The sequence below is a fragment of the Miniopterus natalensis genome, chromosome 19 (assembly GCF_054644295.1).
Source record: "Miniopterus natalensis isolate mMinNat1 chromosome 19, mMinNat1.hap1, whole genome shotgun sequence".
NCBI classification, from domain to species: Eukaryota; Metazoa; Chordata; class Mammalia; order Chiroptera; family Miniopteridae; genus Miniopterus; species Miniopterus natalensis.
In genome coordinates, this window is record NC_142099.1 from 31,978,486 (window position 1) to 31,993,574 (window position 15,089).

Genomic DNA, 15,089 nt, shown 5'->3' on the forward strand with positions numbered 1-15,089 from the left:
AAAGCCCCATCTGAGGTCACACGAACCAACCAGCTTTATCTAACTTGCCTTACAGACACCACCAGGAGTGCTTCTCCCTCCACATAGACTGTTGAACTTGATTCTCCCAGTAGAGGGCAGTCTAAACTGACAGATTCTATATTTGCGGCCCGCCCCTCCAATTCCTCCCTTTCTTTTCATTGCTGACAGTATTACCCGTGTCCCCCATTTCCCCCCTTTGCCCCTCCACCCAGCCCCTGCCCCACCCCAGGCGTTCAGCACATTATGGTCTGTGTCCATTATTGCTGTGCATACCTGCATGTAGGTCTTTGGTTAATCTCTTCCAGTCCCCCACCCACTCCCCTCTGAGATCTGTCTGTCTGTTCCATGAGCTCATACCTTTGGACCTCTTTCATTCGTCAGTTTATTCTGTTCATTAGATTCCACATACAAGTGAGATTATGTAATGTTTGTCTTTCTCTGACTGGCTTATTTCGCTTACACATTAATCTCCAGGTCCCTCCATGCTGTCGCAAAGGGTAAGAGCTCCTTTTTACAGCCACATGGTGTTCCATGGAGTGAATGTCCCACAGCTTTTCTATCCACTCATCTACTGATGGGCACTTGGGCTGTTTCCAGATCTTAGCTGTTGTAAACTGCGCTGCTATGAACATCGGGGTGCATACATTCTTCCTGATTAGTGTTTCAGGATTCTAAGGATATATTCCCAGAAGTGGGGTCACTGGGTCAAATGGCAGCTCCATTTTTAATTTTTTGAGGAAACTCCATACTCTTCTCCACAGTGGCTGCACCAGTCTGCATTCCCACCAGCAGTGTGCTAGGGCTCCCCTTTCTCCACACCCTCGCCAGCACATGTCATTTGTTGATTTGTTGATGGAGCCATTCTTACCAGTGTGAGGTATACCTCATTGTGGTTTCAATTTGCATCTCTCTGAGGATTAGTGATGACATTGAGCATTTTCTCATGTTTCTTGGCATCTGTATGTCCTTGTTGGAGAAGCATCTATTCAGGTCCTTTGCCCACTTTTTTAAATTGGACTGTTTCTCTTCCTGGTGTTGAATTGTATAAATTCTCTATATATTTTGGAAATTAGCCCCTTACAGACGTATCCTTGGCTAATATGTTCTCCCATACAGTGGGCTCCCTTTTCATTTTGTTAGTGGTTTCTTTTTCCATGCAAAAGCTTTTTAGTTTGATATAGCCCATTTGTTTATTTTTCCCTTTGTTTCCCTTGCCCTAGGAGATGCATCAGCGAAAATACTGCTATGTGAGATATCTGAGATTTTATTGCCTATGTTTTCTTCTAAGATTTTTATGGTTTCACGGTTTAAGTGTAAGTCTTTTATCCATTTTGAGTTTATTCTTGTGTATGGTGTAAGTTGGTGGCCAAGGTTCATTTTTTTGCACCTATCTGTTCAATTTTCCCAGCACTGTTTATTGAAGAGACTGTCTTTACTCTATCGTATGCTCTTGCCTCCTTTGTCAAGTATTAATTAACCATAATGCGTGCGTTGATTTCTGGGGTTTCTGTTCTCTTCCATTGATCTATATGCCTGTTCTTGTGCCAGGACCAGGCTGCTTACTCCTAAGTTCAATTTTCCCCACTAAGTTTTTCTGTTTTTTTTTTTAATATCTTTATTGATTTCAGAGAGAGAGAGGGAGAGAGAGAAACATCAATGATGAGAGAGTCATTGATCAGCTGCCTCCTGCACACCCCTGACCGGGAATCGAACCTCGATCTCCTGGATCCTAGGTCGACACTCAACCGCTGAACCACGCCTGGCCGGGCCCCACTAAGTTTTAAAGGGTTTCTTTTTATCCTACTCATCAGACTCATCTGTTTGAAAAGTCACCGTCAGTTCAGTAGCAGAGCTGGGAAAAGTTGTAGAGCAAGAAAGGCTTGTCCTTGCAATTGTCACACTTGTTCTCTCAGTGGCCCTATTTCTTACCTGGCTCCTGACACAGCAGTTCCTCCAGCCAGCAAGTGCTGGCTTAAGTGGTTGCACCTGTTTTCACAGGGATTTGGGGGCACCTACTTCAATGGTTAGGTCTTGCCTTCCTTTTCCCGAGAGTCCCTGGGTATCTAGCACAGGGATAGTTGTGCATTCAATATAGTTGTATTAAGCAGCCAGAAAGCACACATCCAATGGTGGAATTTTAGACCTGTAGGAAAGGTTTAATTTCAAGAGGCTTTCCCAGACCTCCCCAAACCAACATCAAGTGTAGCTGCCTGTTCAGACACCCAGTCGTACATTATCACTACATAGTCTTTGGAGTTGAGACCATTACAAGGTACTGGGGAAAAGTATGGTACACAGAAGCCTTTGTTTGTGTGTGTGTTTTGGCCTAATAACTCCTAACTAAAAGCAGTCTGGGATTCTGGTGGGCCCTCCAACCTCTCTCCTACCACCGTCATCTTCGAGATTACAGACAAGAATCTTACACAGTATTAAGAGCTCAGCCCTGACTGGGTTGCTCAGTTGCCTGGAGCGTGCTCCCATACAGCAAAAGGTTTTGGGTTCCCGGGCAGGGCACACACCTAGGTTGCAAGGAAGGCAACAGATCAAAGTTTCTCTCTCTCCCTTCCTCTCTCTAAAATCAATAAACATTGATCCCCTCCACCCTGCACCCACCCCCCAGGCCTTCACCACACTATTGTCTGCGTCCCAGGGTTATGCATATATGCATATAAATTCTTAGGTTAATCTCTCCCTGCCTTCCCAAAGAGGGACAGATTTAAAATCCTGTAAGAGTCAATGAAACTGAAGAAATCAATCTAACCACCAAATATTTACAGAGCACCCCTACCTCATCTTCAATATCCATTCATCTTTTGAAGACACTTGAATCAAGTCTACTGAAGGATTTTACAGTGAAAATGGTACAGACATTGCCTTTTTCAATTTTAGCTCAAATTTGATTTACAGATAAGCCCTAGCCCGCGCAGAGCCCGGAGAGAACATAACACAGGCGAGTAGATTCAGTCACCGTCCCCTCCCATTCATTCCAAGCACGTGCTTCCTGACTAATAACCTACTTCTTGTTATTACCACCAAAATCTTAAATCTTCAAGCGCTCCACTGTCTAGCCCAGTCACTCTTTATCATCCTATAAAGTAAATCCAGGTCTTCATTCTTTCACTCATCCATTGAGTCTTCATTGAGCATCAGCTTTGGATCAGGCAATGAATTAGGCCTAGCAATGAAAAAGTAAACCCAAAAGAGGTTTTCTTGTCCTTAAAGAGCTTATAGTCTAACAACCCTCCTCTTCCACCCTCCCCAATTCAGGCAAAAGCGAACAATTACTACACTGTGATTAGTTTTACAATCCAGGCGGCTATCAGGTGTGTCTAGGCATCCTTAGAAGGCACTCTGGGGGAGCTTCCTGGAAAAGTATTTGTAGGGCATATTAGTTTGCTCTTGCTGCTGTTAACAAATTACTGAAAATTTAGTGGGTTAAAACAACACAAGTTATCTTACAGTTTATTTTTTTTTATTTTCTAAATGTATCTTTATTGATTTCAGAGAGAGGAAGGGAGAGGGGGAGAGAGATAGAAACATCAATGATGAGAGAGTCATTGATCAGCTGCCTCCTGTAAGCCCCCTACTGGGGATATGTGCCCTGACCGGGAATCGAACCCATGATCCTTTGGAGCACGGGAAGATACTCCTACCAACTGAACCACCCGGCCACAGCATCACATGTCCCTTTGACTTCAACTGGGCAAGGTATTCCACTTTTAAGGACCAGTGTGATCAGATTGGACTCACCTGGGTAATCCTGGATCATCTCCCCATCTAGAGGTGCTTAACTTAATCACCTTTGCCATGGTGATTCCTTTCGCCACGTAAGACAACATTCACAGGTTCCAGGGACTGGGAAGCAAACATTTCAGAAATTTCCCCCTTTGGGAGGCCATTATTCTGCCTAGCATGTAGAAAGACAGACATGTGGTGATAGAGGTGGGGATTGGGGGTGGGAGGCCCTTTCTGGGATGTGGGAAAGTTTGTAGAAACGCCCCTTGGTGAGAATAGTGTATATTCTTGGAACTGCAGGGAGTTCAGTAAGACCGAAGCATGAAGTTTGCCCTGGAATGCAGGAGGGAGTTATTTATTCAACCAGCGTTTATTGGATGCCTACTATACTGCAGGTGCTGTTTGAGGATAAAATGACAAACAAGACAAAGTCCCTGTCCCCTGAGGCTAGAGAGAAAAGCAAGGAGCAGGTTGTGAGAGGCCTTATAGACTCTCTTAAGGAGTTTGAACTTTAGCTAAGAGCTCTAGGGAGCCTTCCATTGGACAAATTTTATTGAGCATGTACTATGTGCCAGGCACTGTTCTAGGCTCTAGGAATACAGAAGTTTAAAAACCAAAGTAAAAACGCCCTGCCTTTATGGAGCTTATATGTTAGTAGATTTTCAGCAAAGGAAGCAGATGTTTGCTTTTGAAAGATCACTCTGCCTGGCCAGCATGGCTCAGTGGTTGAGGGCTGACCTATGAACCAGGAGTTCACGATCCCCAGTCAGGGGTGTGCAGGAGGCAGCCGATCAGTGTCTCTCTCATCACTGATGTTTCTATCTCTCTCTCCCTCTCCCTTCCTCTCTCTGAAATCAATAAAGATATTTTTAAAAGAAAGAAAGATCACTCTGGCTGGGGTCTTCAAGGAAAGGTTGGAGGGGAGCAACACTTGAGGTAGCCCAGGCTTCTAACTAACTCCCGCTTCCTTAAGATTCACAGCTTTTCCTCAGCTTCACGTCCCTCCTAGGGCACCTCCTCTTTTGTCAGGAGCCCTCTTTCCCCTTTATCCTTCAACTATCACCTGTTCTGCACCCCCAACCATGATTTCACATTCTATGCCTGGACTTTCCAGCGCTGCAGAAGAAAATGATAAAAATATTCATATTGAAGCCACTACCTGTTAGAATATCCAGTCCCCTCCATATCCTCAACTCTGCTGACAATCCTATTTCTCTAAGAAACTACCACTCTCATTCCTTTCAGTGGCTTTTTTAACCTCAACCACTTTCTTTAATCTTCAACTCCATCTGGACCCTTTCTCTCTCAGGAGATGACTGTCAGGCAGCAACCACTCCTCCCAACTTCTAACCTCTAGGTTTCCCACAAATGCTTCGGCCTGTGCATTCTTCCTCCCAAAGAAAACCCCGCAACTCCACCCTCGGGTGCCCAGACCCCAGCCCCTCTGGGACATTTTTCATTCATCATCTCTCCATCTCCTTTGTCTCCCCCCTTCAACATATGAGCATCTTTAAGCCTTTCCCATCTGCAAAAGAAAGGGCAGAACAAAAACCTTCCCTTTGACTCTTCATTCCCCCCACCCATTGCCTTATATTTCTCCTTCCCATTAATTGCCAAGTTTCTAGAAGGAGTGGTCAATTATATTCATGCGTCTCTTTGGCTCCTTAGCCCACTGGAGCCTGGCTTAACTAGGACTGTTCTCACACCACTGGCACTGGTGACTTTCTTGCCTTACCCAAAGGGCAATTTTCAGTCCTGTCCTCCTGAATGTCCCTGCTGCACTTCTTTCTGTTCCAATCACTCTTTCCTGATACTTTCTCCTGCCCTCCTTTCACTCTATTGTTTTTTCTGATTTCTTTTGCAAGTCTCTTCCTTTCTCTATATGCCTACCGGGTGATTTCATCCATGCCCAAAACTTTGCTGACCACTTATAATGTGAAGAGTCCAAAACTGATATCCCTCGTCCACACCTCTACTTTGAGTTTAGTTTCATAAATCCACTGTCTACTAGGCATCCTCACCTGAACGTTCTACAGAGTCCCCAAACCCAGAGTGTCCAAAATTAAACTCAGGATTGCTCCCCCAACACATGGGCTCTGTTTCACTATAGTCCCTCACTTAGTGAATGGCACCACCTGCCACCAATTCCTACATGTGGAGTGGGGAGTAATCCTAGATTCCCTCCCCTCCCTGTCCCCTACATTCAGTACATTATCAAATATTATTGATTTGACTCCCTAACTATCTCTTGTATCTGCCCTCTCCTTTTCAGCCCTGCTCTTCACACCCCCGGCACAGTTTTGATCTTGCACTCTGAATGTTTCCATGGCCTCCTTGTTGAGCTCCCAACTTGTACTCTTGTGGAGGTGCAACACCAGTCACCCCCAGATGTGCCTGTGTGTGTGCAGCTTGTTTTGAGCTAGAAGTAACTTTGGCTGCAGACTCAAGAGAAACCTCTGCCTCTCCTTAACTACCTAGAAGAATTTGAATTAGAGGACTTGCCAGTTAAAGATTATCAGAAGAACTTTTTTGACTTACTTTTAGGGCAGGGCCAACTTCCATTTACTAAACATCTGTCTTCCTATCATCCTGCAAGGACCCTCTGAAGGTGCCCCCCAGGCACCTTCCCTCATCCCTAGCTCAGGATGTCTTACATACCCATGTTCCTTTTCTATCTCTGAACCCCTCTTGCATGTGAGGTCCCTGACTCTCTCATGCATGTGGGTACCCCATACGTATGTATGTATGTATGTACATATGTATGTACGAATTCCCTAGTAGACAGTTACTTTCTTTTGCTTATCTGTCTCATCTATTTGATTATTAGACAAGCCAGAAGAACCTTGAGAGTAGAGGAAAGTTTCTTCTACCCCAGCTCTTAACTTGGCAGGAGGCAAATGGCACACTCCAATTTGAAGAGACAATTAACAAAGGGTTGGCTGGGTACAGGAAAACCACAAGGAATAGTATGCAGTACCCAAAAAAAAAGAAAGAAAGAAAGAAATAGTGTTCAGTAAGCATTTCCACCCTCAGGCCTGAGAAGTCAAAGGAAGGGAGTGGTTATCTGAATTAAGAGAGAAAGAGGAGAGGGGGAAGGAGAGGAAGAGGGAACCATCTGGAGGGAGCAATGGTCTTTGGTTGAGGACGGCATCCGGCCCACAGTAACCCCAAAGAGAGGGAGCCTGAGGAATAAATATCCAGACCTCCTTGGCTTTCCTCCTCCCATGGTTCCAGTTGGCCAACCCCTACTGGGAAGCCAGAGGAATTGAAGGGGCAAAGGGAAGACATGTAGCACGTCTTCCAAATCTTCCTGTATAATAGGCCAGGAAGATTTTTTTCTGATCACATTACTCCCAGCTCCGCTTGTCTACACCCCGGGTTTTCTGCCACCTAAAGAACAAAATCTAAACTTACTGGCATGCCCTGGTTTCTCTTACAATAAATTTGTCTCCCTACTGAAATGCATTAGAAAGCCTTTGATATGAACCAGCTACCCAGGCCTATTTCCTGTTACCTCTTTTTCAGGTTGCTCCCTGCAGCAACATTGAACCACACTGATGGCTTCTAGGCTCCTCTGTTCTCTCAGGCTTCTGAGTTTAGCCTGATGGCCGGCACAGAGTAAGCTGGCATGTGTCTTCGTATTGTGAGTAGGTGGGAAGTGAGTAGGTGAATGAATGTGTGTTTATCCTCAGGTGGCTCCTGAGGATCAGGACTAGGATCGTATGTACATTCTGATGTATGTGCAGAGCAGGCTGTCTGTCCAGGTCCAAACAGTTCAATTATGTTCTCTCACTTGATCTTCACAATAGCCCTGAGTGGGACGTGCAGCTGACATTTCACTGATGCGCAGGGGGTGAAGTGGACCGACTACCCAAGGGTGCATCCCAGTGAGTAGAGAGAAGAACCACAAGCCTTTGTCCCTCCTCATGGGCTTCTCCTCCCATTGCTTCACTCAGGGTTTCCTGCAATTAAGGGACCTTTGCATTTGCCCAGATTTCATCTTACATGTGAACAAAGCATTTCCCAAGAAATGTTTCTAAATTGGAAACTCACTGTTGAATTGCTTTCTCCCCTCTGTAGGACTTCATTTGGGCATTCAAATTCCCTTTCCAACAGTTACCCTCTGACTGTCACCCATTCCTACGTGTTGATGAATCTAAGGACTGTATTGAGTTTGTTGCAGTTTCATAATAATGAGGACATTTTTAAAAGACCTTTCTAACACCTGTCTTTTTTTAAAAAAAAAACACAAAAAACTCTGGTGAACCCAAATATTTCTTTGAGATCAGGGGAGGGGAAGGTTGGCAGATGTTTTCAAGGGAACCCCGGCTGGGGAGTCCTGGGCTTCTGAAGGAGGCTAGGAGTCTTCAGACCCTGGATACCTGAAGGGGATTGTAGAGGAGGGAGACTGAGAACCAGGTGCTGAACTTCACAGTCTGGCAAGATAGAAAAGAGAGTCCTGAGGGGAAACAAGGTTCACCTTTTGAGGAAAATGTACTTTGAGATAATAGATCATAGTATTATGCAAACTAAATGCAAATGATAGCTGGTCCTCTACTGGTTTCTTTAGGGTGTAGCCTCTTGGAAATTTCTAGAAATCGCCACTCAAAAAAAGGTACTTAAAGTCAAATTGTTAAATATAACACACTGGCTGGGCGGGCCTGTTTCCCTGGTTGGGCATCAACCTATGAACCAGATTAGGGTTCAATTCCCCTTTAGCGGGGGCACATGCCCGGGTTGCGGGCTCCATGCCCAGTAGGGGGCGTGCAGGAGGCAGCGGATCAATGACTCTCTCATCACTGATGTTTCTCTCTGTCCCTTCCTCTCTCTGAAATCAATAAAAACATATATATATAAAGCATACTGTATGAAGGAGCGCTTTTCCTGCCACCGTTGGGTTGGAGGACGCCCACCTGCCCGCCCCCCTCAGGTTGCTGAATGCTGTTCTCCGGGGCTCAGGTCCGAGGACCCGCCGAGGGCGACACCGCCCACACAGCTTCCTCAGGCCCCGGCCTCACACGCCGCGGCGGGGCCCTTTTGGGCACCAGTATCCTAAGGATTTGGGAGACTCCTCAAACCGATAACTCTGTCATTTCCAGCAGAACGACCTGGCATTCATTTGACACAGTGCGGAGGGAAAAGTAGCAACCCTCTGCGACAACCCTCACCCGAGTGGGAAGTGGAAATTTGGGCTCTTGGGTTTTCCAAGTAAAACTTGCCGCCGGCGCGTTTCTCCTCCAGGCGCACTGGAGGGGGGGAGGGAGTCGGAGGGGAGGAAAGGTGGAGGGGAGACTGGGGAGGGGAGGGGAGTGGGGGAGGGGAGCAGGAGGAGAGGGAGGGGGAGGGGAGGGAGAGGGGCACAGGGGGTGGAGAGGTGGAGGAGAGGATGAGGTGGAGGGGAGGGGAGGGGAGGGGAGGGGAGGGGAGGGGAGCGAGGTTGGGGAGGGGAGGGGGGCGAGGTTGGGGAGGGGAGGGGAGAGGAGGGGAGGGGAGAGGAGGGAAGGGGAGGGGTGAAGGAGCGAGCGCGACCAGAGGTGGGGAGGGCAGGGGAGGCTGGAAGGCAGTCAGCTGCGGGCCCGCCCCGCCTGCGCTGGGATTCGGCGAGTTCGCCGCCGGGGCTGCGGCCGGGGCCGGGCTGGCGCGGCGGCCGCGCGTCCCGCGCTGTCCAGTCCTGTCCTGCGCCCGCAGGCTGGTCAGGCCGAACCGCGCGTCCCCGTGCAGTGCGCCGGGTCCCCGGGAGATGGCCTCTCTGCTCTCGCTCGTCGCTCCCGCTATTGTCTCCCGCGGGGCTGCCTGACTGCGGGCTGCGCACGCTCTCGGCCGGGAGGACTCTCGCTCGAGCTGGTCCCGGCGCCCCCGGCTGCCTCCCGACCGCTGGAGAGCGCGGCGCGCAGGGGCCGTGCGCGGCTCGCAGGCCGGAGCGGGGGTCGCAGCTGCGGGCCAGCCGTCGCCGTCGCGGCCGGTGTCGCAGGAGAGCCGGCGGGAGCACAGGTAGGACGCCCGCCCGCTGAGAGCGACCGCCCAGGGCTGCAGATGGCCCGGCCTGGAGGGAGCGGGGTCCAGGGCTGTCCCTCCAACTCGGAACAGCCGAGGCGCAACAATGGCAGGAGCTGAGGCTGCCCGCGTGGGCTGCGCCGCGGGTGCCCGGAGGGCGACAGCCCCCGTTCGCGGCGCGGAGCAGGTTGCCTACCCCCCACCGCCATCCCGCTCCCGCAGGTTGGGGGCATCTCGAGCCCCGGCCGCCCTTCCCCACCCCTTTCCCTCTTAAACACACTTCCTGGCTCCCAGCTGCTAGGCGATCCGAACCAGCCAATGGTTTGGGTTTTGTTTGTTTGTTTAAGATGAGAAATAAAAAAGCAAACCTGCCCTGGAGTGAGGCTGGGGGGGGGGGGGGTGCTTTCTCGTGCAGTGGGTGAAAAGTCATCATCTAGCCTGGGGAATATATACATTTTTATTTTTATTTTTTTAGCCAGGCGGATGGTAGACTTGGCTTCTCCCTTATAAGGATACTGCAGCAAAAGGAGAAATCCTGGGGGAGGGAGAGGGACCCTCAGGCCCGAGTCCTGGGCCCTCCAGAGACGCGCTGCTCTCCTGGCCTGTACTTGTCAGTCATTTTCAGCTCTCAGGGTGGCTTGGACGCTGGGGAGCCATGGAGCAGCAGGGAGCCCAAGGGGGAGGCTGCCCAGCTGGGTTGGTGTGGGGTAGGGTGGGGAGCTCAGGGGCTTGGCAGAGTCCTGTGGGAAGAGGTTAGTGAGTGCACACATCCTCCCTGGCTGAGAGTTGTGTGTGTGTGTGTGTGTGTGTGTGTGTGTGTGTGTGTGTGTGTGTGTGTGTGTGTGTAAAATCTGCCATTGATCTTGCTCCTTCAGGCCAACCTTTTCTCCCTGCATCTCCACCCCCTTTTTGGGGGTCTTTGTGACTTCCCCGTCCCTGTCCCTGTCCCTGTCCCTATCCAACCAGCCTGGGATGGAATCTATTGTCTCCGTCTGCCCTGATGTTTTCTTCTCTGTTCCATTGGGGGAATTTTGTACCCTGGGCTGGCTGGTCCCAGCATGGCACCAGATTCTTTAGCACACAGCTAGCTACTCCCGCTCCCAAAAGTGGGCCAACACAGGGCCTCCTCTCTAACTACCTGACTGGGACCTGGCCAAGCAGATGTAAGCAATTTGCACTGAATTCCAACCCTGTAGCAATCACTGAATGAAAACTCACTCTATTGCACACTGGACCTTAAAAGATATTGGAAGAGAAATGGCCCAAGGGCTGGCAACTCTGATCCCCAAATACACTTCTCTCCCCAACTCCAGCTGTAGATCCCAGAGCAGAGCCATTTGAAGCTTCAGAATCGCAGCTCCTCTGGAGCCTGCCGGTCCCATCTGGGACTGTGTCCATGGAAAAATTAAGTCGAGGCACATTTTATAGCCCTGCCTGGCATCCAGCGTCTGAGGAGATGGTGGCTGCTGCTCCTTTGGTCTTTGGGTTTCATTTCCATGGCTCTGAATTTACTGCTGAGTGTGCATGGGTGTGTGTGCCTGAGTCTAATCAAGCTCTTTGGCCCTGGCTGGAGGGAGCTTGTCCATTTCCCTCTCAGTGGAAGCATCAGTGAGGGAGGCCTACAGGGTGTGCTGGGGTGAGGAAGGACTCAGGCTTTTCTCTGCTGCTCCTTGGGGGTTGCCCAGGGGCCTCGACTGTCTGTGGTCTTTGCCATGACCTAGTGGTACTCTGTCAGATCTCCCACACCCCGTGAGCCTTTGGTTCCCACTTTGTGGTTACCTCATCCCACCTGGGCCTGGTGCTTTGCAGGTGTCTCATATCTATGAACCTTCAGTCTGGATAGCTCTTCTCAGACCAGCAGGGAGAAAAATGAGGGGTCTCAGTTCCCTTTGGGGGTTTGTAACTAGTCATAGACTTCAGGCTCCTCACGCTCCCAGGATGTGAACTTGGACGTGATAATGTGGAGTAGCAGAGAAAACAGTGGGGTGGGTTCAGTGTCAGAAGGCCTTTGAGTTCTGGTGTGACCTACTTATTTCCTAACTGTGTGAGCATGGACAATGATCTATGCCTTAGTTTGCATATCTGTAAAATGGGGGAAAATAATGCCCTGGGCTCACAGGATTGTTTTAAGGATGAAATATACTGCGTGCCGTGACCTGAATAAAATCATGTATGCAAAAGCACTCTGAAACTGCAAAGTACTACACAAATGTCAGTTATTCATCCCGAGTTTAGCCTTGGTGACAAGGGAGGGAGAGCTGATGGGGGAGGGGCGTCAGAGGAAAAAGATACGGAATAGAGAATGTTCTGGAACCTTTCCTTTCTGGCTAAGGGGAGAGCGCTGTGACAATACCAAGGTAACTGTTCCTTGGCTATTTCCCTTTAAATAGGGTTGGCAGGATGGAAACTGGGAGAAAAGGAAAGGCTGCTTAATGAAATTTGTAGGGAACTGGGGAGAGACATACATCCCTCAAAGAGAGGATGCTGTCTATAGACAGGATAGTGATGAGCTGGCAAATAATATAATAGCTAACACTGATGTCAGCCAGCTAGTAAATGACAGAGAAGGGGTTTGAAGCAGGCAGTCTCACCCTGTGCTCATAACTGGTGATACTATCAGGTGGACATTGGATCTTGGGAGAGCAAAAAGGGGCAGCAGAGTTGCAGAATTCATTCATACTGGATTCCTTGACTTGAATGCCCATGAGATGTCACCAGACTGGACGTATCTTAGATAATAAGCTTCTCAAGGACAGGGGCCCAGCCCCAGTCCAGCATAGCAACTGCTTAATTCTCATTTGTTTGAGGGTTGAGGCACATGTGTGTGAATTCCTGGGGCTCTTGCCTTAATGGCCTTTCTCTGCTTTCTCAGTCACAGCCTTGTCTTCAGTGTAAGGAGGAGATTGGGGGTAATCAAATCAAGTAATTTTGCTACCTTCTGGGCAGCTTAGTAAGAGGCTTAGGCCCTGGGGGCAATGGGATAATTGAGGCAAATCTATTGTTTTGGTATGTCCATATCTGCTTTATTTTGTATCTGTTTTATAAAATGAAAGACTATCTTGAATTTCCAATGATCACATAAAGTGTTACAAGTAGAAGGGAGATCGTGTCCATGAGCACTCACACGGTTGTTAGACCCTTTCAGTGTTTTCGTTGTTGGCAAATTCTGTTCTCTCAGAACTCTGGCGATGGAATTCACTCACCCCAGATTGCCCTGCTGGTTAGAGATTAAAGACACAGAATAGAATGCATTATTTGTGCTTTGGGGCAGAGACCCTCAAGGTATGGAGAAGAGGAGAGCGGTTTTCTCTAGGCGGAATAGAGAACTCATGGCTGAAGGAATCTTGGACAATTCACTCCTTCCTCTTCCTGAGAACTTCTTGTAGGAAGTTTTACCTGGCAGAGGCTCTGTAGTATTTCAACAAGAAGCCAAAGCTCATTTATCTCTTTAGAGACTGTTGTCCTTCCACCTTAACTCTATTACTCCTGCCCCCGTTCCTTGGAAACTGTTCAACTCCCTGCTTCCTGGCCCTTTCTCTCTTAACCCTTGCCAACTGTATTCATGGAGAGACTAACCTCCTGGGCAGTGTTTCTTCTCAGCAGTTCTTCCTACTATGTTTTGTGCCTTCCTCCAAGTTTCTGGCCCTTTGGGTTAGAGGTTAGAAGTCTAGCGGTTAGATTTTTATTTTATTTCCTCTTTCACAGTGGAGGTGGTGCCAGGAGTGAGCACTGCTCTGCACACGCTGGTTGCCATGCCCACCAGGAGTAAGCTTGTGTGGAGGCATCCTCTCCAGCCAAGTTTTTTTCTCTAAGTCTAGTTGGTGCTCTTGGCAGCAAACCAGAAGGCATAAAGGTGGCATAAGAGTAGAGAACCAAGGAGTTTTGAGGAAATATTACGGTTTACCTTGCCAGTTAGAAGAAATAGATATGCGCTCTTATCTCAGGTCACACACTAACCCTGATCCGAGATAAGAGTAATGATGGAGCCCTTCAACTGCTGAGACCTCTGTTGAGAGCCCTGCTTTCCTGAAAGCAGAGCGTCTGTTGCATTTCTGACCTGCCAAGCTATTATCTCTTCCAAAGACTAGGAACACCATTCTGACCAAGAAAAGAGAGATTGTTTGCAGGTTAGTAGAACCTGGGAGAAGGCAACTATATTTTCCCAAAAAAACATAAGTAGGGATGTCATATTTTCACTCTAGCTTTCAAGAAGACAGATTTTTTTTTTTTAATTGAAAAAAGATAGGTACAGTTCCCTGACAAGACTTTGAAAGAGAGTGGTTCCAGGGCGTTGGCAAATTCTCTAAAGTGCAATTTTGACTATGCTGTAGCAGATGATTGTAAAAGGAAGGGGGAAAGGAGCTGCTTGAACAGAGAGTCAGGTACCAAGAAAGGCAAGAAGATAGGTACTGGCATTGAGTGTCCACCCATCCATAGCTTTTAAAACATCTTCATTTTTCTCTCTGTAACCTTGGAGGACATTGATGACAATGGAATGGTCTCTTCCCCCTTTATAGTTGGGAGAACTGAGGTTTATATTTGGTTTAGAGTCCAACTAAAAATTAAGAAACATGCCAAAGATTGTACAACTAATTAGAGAAAAGCTGAAGTTTGAATCTAGGCCAGGCTTCCTCCTTGCTGCCCTGAAGGGACCTGTGAGAAAAAAGTCAATGAGGCCCAAGTTCTGAATGAGATGGGGCTTCCCCAAGAACCAGATGACACAGAAAGTGTTCTTAAAGTCATCTGTGGAAGATGTGATCACAAAGGGATACAGGTCTGTCAGATAATGTAAAAGAACTCATTTATTCATTCAGTGAATGGGTTTTGAGTGCTTACTAAGGGCTTTAGGTACTTTCAAGGCCTAGGATGGACCGCCTTCTAGAACTTACTGTTGAGTGGTGATGCAGACAAAGAGCTGTGGTGGGAAAACTGTGGGATGCCTTGAAAACTCATACATGGGGAATTTGGGGTGATCAGACTTCCTGGAAGAAATTAAATGTTAGTGGACAAAGAGTAGGGTTTGGGGTGGGGGGGAAGTGAGTGGTGAAAGAGGTGAACCGAAAGTAGCTTAACCTGGCCAGAGCCGTTTCATTAATTTTTCTTTCACCGGTTATGCATTGAACGTACACGATGTACCTGGTGCTCTGCTAAATGCGCAGCACAGAAAAAGACAGACAAAATCCTGTCTCCCTCAAGTTTATGTTCTGGAAGGACTTAATTCACTAAGAATGAGTTAAACCAATCTCCTGTGTTTTACTGACAAGGATTATCTCCTGGTAGATCAGGAAATTACTTGTAGATATACCCTGACCGGACTCAAGGAAACTTCGAGAAGGACT

The 15,089-nt window shown here is 48.1% G+C and overlaps 1 protein-coding gene across 1 annotated transcript in view; it reads left to right on the forward strand.

The window, feature by feature from the left end:
* The first annotated feature begins 9,389 nt into the window (after positions 1-9,389).
* The window catches only part of PIK3C2B (phosphatidylinositol-4-phosphate 3-kinase catalytic subunit type 2 beta), a 67,830-nt gene continuing 62,130 nt past the window's right edge, over positions 9,390-15,089 (forward strand). Inside the window, exon 1 of the mRNA XM_087827891.1 lies at positions 9,390-9,747. The gene's annotated coding sequence lies outside the window, so the exon portion shown is untranslated. The remainder of the gene's footprint in view (positions 9,748-15,089) is intronic.